Genomic DNA, 6,000 nt, shown 5'->3' with positions numbered 1-6,000 from the left:
CCTCGTAAGCCCCGTCCCCCTCCGGCCTCTGCTGTGGCGCTAGGGACAGTGGAAACCGCGGTAGATAGCACCACCTTGAGTTGCATTCCTCCCTTTCAGGAGGAAGCCGGTTTCTCCTTTCTTTCCTATTCCCGGGCCATTTCTGGGAAACGGCTGCTATTTGCACTTGAGCCCAAGTTAATTTCTCAGGGTGCTTCTGGGGTGCGTGGGAAGGTCCGGGGCGCGCGGGCCGGTCACCCCGCGATGTAGCCATGTAGCCGCGGGTCCGGGCTCCAGGCGGCGTCTCCAAGGGCAAACGCGTGCAGCTTAGAGACGAGCGCGGGGCTTCCAGCAAAGGCAGTCGGGTGTTTGCAGACCCGGGCGAGCCTGTGAAAGCAGATAAAAGAAAACATTTATTAACGTGTCATTAAGAGGGGAGCGCCCGGCCGGGGCTGTCGCACGCCCAAAGGAACACTTGGCTCCTTCTAGCTCCGAAAGAGGAGAAAAGGAAAGAGGGTAAGAGGCGGAGTTCACTTCGTTTCCAGCCAAGTGGACTCATCGATGGCCCTCCCGACTTTATCACGATATTTGATTTATTAGGGATGTCCTCCTGGTTGTGTGTGTGTGTGTGTGTGTGTGTATCGCTCTCTCACACACATACACACACGCGCGCACACACGCGGCTCTGGCTCGCGTCCCTCCCTCATTTCCAGCTCCTGGGCGAATCTCACATCTGTTTCAACTCTCCGCCGAGGGCGAGCGGGAGCGGGAGAGTCGGGTGAGTGTGCGTGTGTGTCCCGGCGAGGGTGCGCGCTCGCCGCCGGGAGCGCGGCCAGCCGGGTCCGAAGGCATCGGGAGGCCTAGAGCCGCCGGGACCCCAGCGCTCCGCCCGGTGCCCCGTCCGGCGCCTGACTTCGGGGCCGGGGCCGCGCGCCGGGGGCAGCAGGGCCGGGCCGGCGGGCCGCACAGCCCGAGCCGGAGGTAAAGCGCCCGCACGCGGGGGGCGCAGGGAGGGCGCCGCGGCCGGTCCCCAGCGCCCCCGGCCCCCGCCGCCCGCGGCTCCCGGCCCGGCGCTCCCCGCCCCGGCGCGCGCCCGCCTCCCCCGCGCGGAGGTCGGCGGCCGGCTGGCAGGCGGGGGGGCGGCAGCGCCGTGCCAAGGGCTGGCTCGGGCCGCGCGACCGGCCGGGCTGGGGCGATTTAAGAGCGGCTCGGGCGGGGCGCGCAGACGGACTTTGGCTGGGGCGGCGCGCGGGGCGGGGGCCGGGGGCGGTGGCGGAGCAGGGGGCGGGGAGGAGGGGGAGGGCGGAGGAGGAGGAGGAGGAGGAGCGGCAGCGCTCGCCGGGGGATGCAGCAGCGGCGGCGGCGGCAGCAGCAGCAGCGGCGTGGAGTCCCCTGCGCCCCGCGGCCCGGCCGGGCTGCGGCAGAGGCGGCAGCGCCCTGCGCCGGGTGAGGCCGCCGGGGCCGTGCGCGCTGGTGAGTGGGGCGCGGGGGCAGGGGGGCGGCCGGGGGTGCCGGGTTCGGGCGGAGGATCGGGCGGCCGGAGCCTCACCCAGCGGGAGCCCAGCGGCGAGCGCCGCCCAGGTGAGCCGGCGCTGGTCCCGACCGCCTGGCTCCGGCTCCAGCGCTGCGCGGGGAGGTGGGACCCGGCAGGCAGCAGGGAGGCTCCGGCGCCGGCTGGCTGGAGGAGGATGATCCGTTTGACCCCGCAGTCGGGCTGGGCGAGGACTTCCCGCCGCGCCCCTGACCCGCGGACCCGCCACACCGATCCCTGGTGGCCCGGGGGGAAGCGCGCCTGGGCCCGCCGGCCGCAGGGGCATGGCCTCGTTGACCCGTTTGGGTTTAAACCCAAAGGGCCAGCTAGATGCCAGCCCACGTGGGGCTTGTCCGGGCAGGACACGGGAAAGCAATGGACCAGATCTTCAGAGTGGCTGGCAGCTCACAGATACCGAAAGGACTAATAGGACTGAAAAGGCAAACTTCCTCCCAAGCCAGGTCAGAACCAGTTTGCATCGCCCCGCGGAGAGATGCTCCCCTCCCCGGACTCCGGGGGTTTCAGAAGTCTGGCAGTGAAGCTGCAACAGTGTCTAGGAGTGCACTTTTTTTGTTAAAACATTCCTTATAGTAGTTCGTTCGTTCTACAAGCATCTATGGAGCACCCCCTCGTGCCAGGCACCGCGTTATGTTGCAGGGAAACGCTGATGAACAGTTTCTAGTCCTGCGCGCCAGAAGCTGTCGGTTCACTTGGAGGGCAGCTGTGTACAGAGACGCGGTCTCCGTCTCGGGGTGGAAACATGTAAGGAGACACCGCAAATCCCAGTTTGCGCGGTGGCCTCTTTCCGAAAGTCCTCACCTGCCCCGAAACCGAGGACCACGCCCCTTGCACACAGTAGGCGCCTGCACACAGTAGGCAGAGCAAGCACAGACCTCCATGGTGACGGCCCCCGCCTTCTCTCCCCCGCCCTTTTGAAAGTTCTGATTCACTCCCTGCCCGCCCCCCCCACAGTCTCTCCTGCAGCTTGTTTTAATCACTTTTTGAGTTGAAAGTCAATATTTAATTAACCGAGTAATTACATTCAGCTTACGTTTGAATCTGGGTATTTGCTCATCTGTGCATGTTGGGACGCCTGCCTTCTCGCCCCTCCATCTGTCCCCTGCCTCTTTCCCACAGTGCCCCCTGCCTGTGGGCAGAGAAGGGGGGGCTGTCTGGAGCAGGTTCTGGGGGTGACTGGGAGCAGGTGAGGCTGGGTTTCCCTGGAGGACACCGTGGGATTCCTTCTCTCCCCAGGTTGTTCATCTTGTGGTTAATGGTGAAGGGGATTTCTGCATCTCAGCCTCGAACCACCAGAGGGTTCTAATTAAATTAGAGCCAATCGTTAAATATGGAAAGAAGGTGGGGAGAGCCGACTGAGGACCCCTTGCCCAGCAAGAGACTTTTCCCCATCTTTTTTGTTCCACATCATAGAGGAGAGAAAACTCATCCCAACAGCCTGTCTCCATGTGTGGTTTAGTGTTCTAAGCAGCTCGAAGGGCCATGGTGGCAGGCCTGGCTCGTGGCACGCTGGACATTTGCACAAGAAGGCTCTTCCTTCCTCAGCTGAGTTTATGTACATAAAGTCATGATGTTGGCATAACTGCTGCGGCTTCGGGTTTCGGATTTGTGTATGCTTCTTGGGTTTTTTATTTGAATTTATGGCTTTTTCTGAAACCCTAATAACATGTTAAGTTTTTAAATTTAAGAGTTGAATGATGAGTTGATTGTAAAAGTCTGGGCTTGGAGGAGGACGGTATGGGGGTGGGGTGTGTCTGCGCATGCGTGTGTTCCTCCCCCATTCAGCTGTCATCTAAGGCCCTAGTCTATGTGCAGTTTCACACCCTGACATCTGAAGTCCACCTTTTGATTTGGGGATAACTTTTCCCTCTCCCTTTTTCTCGCTCTGGTCAATTTTTCCGCTTGGACCTGCCTCAAGGGGGCAGCTTCTTGTCTTCTGGGTTAGCCAGATGGGGAATATCCCCCAACTCCGTCAAGTCCTGCAGAAGAATACCGGCCTTTCTGACCAGCCTGTCATGAAAAGGTTTAGTCTAAACTTAAGATGACAGATAGTAGACTTACATAGTGTTGTACAGGCCAAGCATTGCCCCAAGCCCTTACATATAACTCATTTAATCCACACAAAAGCCCTGTGAGATAGGTGCTATGGTGGTCACCATGTTAAAGATGGGGAAACTGAGGCACAGAGCGGCTGCTGACTTGCCCACAGCTGGTCCGTGCTACAGCCGGGCTTCCATAGGCCCTCAGGCTCCAGGGCCCACTCTGGACCACTGGCTGCTCCTCCATGACCTTGACTTTTTTTTTCAAATGTAGAAGAAACACATGCTCAGCAAAAGAAAATACATTCAGACGGTACAACTTGGAAAGGCAGGAGCTCCTCAGTAATTCCTCCCCTGTCTAAAACCTCCACTGTTTGGGGAGTCTCGCGTTTGTATTTTGGGGTCTTTCTACCCTGAGGAAAATATGCAATTACCCGGTGCCTTTTCCTTCTGCCCGTGAGTACACACCGTCCTCCCCACCCGTCAGATGCAAGTGGAAATGTCACACATAGCTGGCAGAAAAAAGTCATGGGGTCTGAAATGAAGATTTTAGCCCACTGAAGGCACAATGACAGTCCTAGAGGTGAGACCCTCTTGTGGTTGGTGATGGAGTCGCACTGGCCTGGCCCCAGAAGTGTGGCCATGGGGTCCAGAGCCCTTTGTTTCAGGCCTGGGTCCTGTGTGACAGGTGGATGTGGAAGGTGAGGCCGCTCTGTGCTGACCTGCAGGCGAGGGGGCTCGCTGGACCTGCTTTCCACAGGCTCCTCCTGCCGGGCCCTGGTGGACGATCTGCAGATGCCCCTGCTCCAGCCGGATTTAAGGCGCTGTCTAATTGGGAGAGCATTAAGATCATTATAATTAATTGGCATCCTGATAAATGGCGTGGTTGCCTAATTGGGGCGGTTGCTAGGGAACGAGGCCTCACTTGGAGCCTAAAGGGGAAGAGGCAGTGGGCTGGAGCTGGGGGTCGGGGTGCGGACCCGGCAGTTAACGAGCAGGAACCGAAGCAGTCACCTGCATCTGCTGGCGTTTACTGAGCAGCTGCTGTGTGCAAGTTGCAAATGGAATATCTGTTGGGGGTACTTTCTAGAAGGACTGAAGTCATCAGGGTCCTTTCTCTTGCAAGCAACAGAAAGAGGAAAGAAAAATCTCAAACCAGCATAAGGGGAAGACAAAGAGACTTACTGGCTTTCATAACCAAAAGTCCTAGGTAACTAACTCTAGGTTCGGGCACAGCTGGATTCACGGCTCAGATTTCGTCATGAGAATCTGTTTCTCTCCCTCTCTGCTCTGCCTTCCACCCGGCCAGTGTCTCTCTCCGGCTCGGAGGGGCAGGCAGGCTCTGGCAGCTGTGGGCACTGTGGTTGGGAAGCCCAGACTGCTGGCCGCCTGCCCAGCAGCGTGACCTGGGGCGTGCAGCCTAACCTTTCTGTGCCTTGATGTTCTCATCCGACAGAAGGCGATGATCACAGCACCTATCTGCTGCTCGCGGTGAAGAGTGAAATGAGATCATCAGTGTCAAGTGCTTAGCACGCTGACACAGGTGAGCCCTCAGTAAACACGGGCTGTTGTCATAAGCGAGGTGTCAGAGCAGCTGCTGAGGGGCTGTGTTCTCATCCCCTCTGGTTTAAGCCTCTTCTCTGGTAACGCCCACCCCAGCCCAACGTTCCCTGTGACTGTACTGTTTTTATCACATGCTCCAAGTCAGTCACTGGCCAAAGAAATGAGTTTAGCCAACATGTGGCTTAAAAGAGGCTCACAGGCCCTGCCCTGGAGCTGGCGGATGACTGACAGCTGAGACCCCAAAGCCTGGGAGAACACAGCCGGTGGGGGGGGCTCCCCAGTGAAAGGGAGTCTGGTTCTGGGAGGCAAATAGCCAGCGCCTATGCCTAGGGCACTAGTGTGAGCGATGCTGGCCAGATGGACCTCTCTCCATTTTGGCCAAGGTGAGGACCATGGCAACGTGCTGGCAGCCTCCCTGCCCTCCCCATGAGGGTCAGCAGGCGTCAGAGGCCTGATTTTTCTGCCATAGTGTCTGAAGGTTGTAGCCTGGCCTTGATCCTGTGTTTTCTGGGAGCCAGGGGCTGTGTTTGCCTGGCCTCCCACCGTGAGAATCATCTGGCAGTATTTGTTAAAATGCAAAGACTGGCTGTGTGCGGTGGCTCACGCCTGTAATCCCAGCGCTGTGGGAGGCCAAGGCAGAGGATCATTTGAGGCCAGGAGTTTGAGACCAGCCTGGACAACATAGCGAGACTCCTGTCTCTACAAAAAATAAGAAAATTAGCCAGGTGTGGTGTGTACCTGTAGCCCCAGCTACGCAGGAGGCTGAGGCAGAAGGATTGCTTGAGCCCAGGAGTTTGAGGCTGCTGTGAGCTATGATCAGACCACTGTACTCCAGCCTTGGGGAGAGAGAGAGAGAAAGAAATGCAACAG

At 58.9% G+C, this 6,000-nt stretch overlaps 1 protein-coding gene across 5 annotated transcripts in view; it reads left to right on the top strand.

Annotated features, from left to right (window-relative positions):
• The first annotated feature begins 710 nt into the window (after positions 1–710).
• The window catches only part of SULF2 (sulfatase 2), a 105,422-nt gene continuing 100,132 nt past the window's right edge, over positions 711–6,000 (top strand). For 2 of the 5 annotated variants that reach the window (XM_069496386.1, XM_069496388.1), the window contains exon 1: positions 1,344–1,452. The gene's annotated coding sequence lies outside the window, so the exon portion shown is untranslated. Of the gene's footprint in view, positions 961–1,329; positions 1,453–6,000 lie in introns of those variants that run through there. The other 3 variants (XM_069496384.1, XM_069496385.1, XM_069496383.1) reach the window with 3 other exon arrangements.

The sequence above is a fragment of the Eulemur rufifrons genome, chromosome 20 (genome assembly GCF_041146395.1).
Source record: "Eulemur rufifrons isolate Redbay chromosome 20, OSU_ERuf_1, whole genome shotgun sequence".
In the NCBI taxonomy this organism is placed as follows: domain Eukaryota; kingdom Metazoa; phylum Chordata; class Mammalia; order Primates; family Lemuridae; genus Eulemur; species Eulemur rufifrons.
The sequence above is the reverse complement of the archived record's forward strand: the minus strand, read 5'-3'. Positions and strand labels throughout refer to the sequence as shown.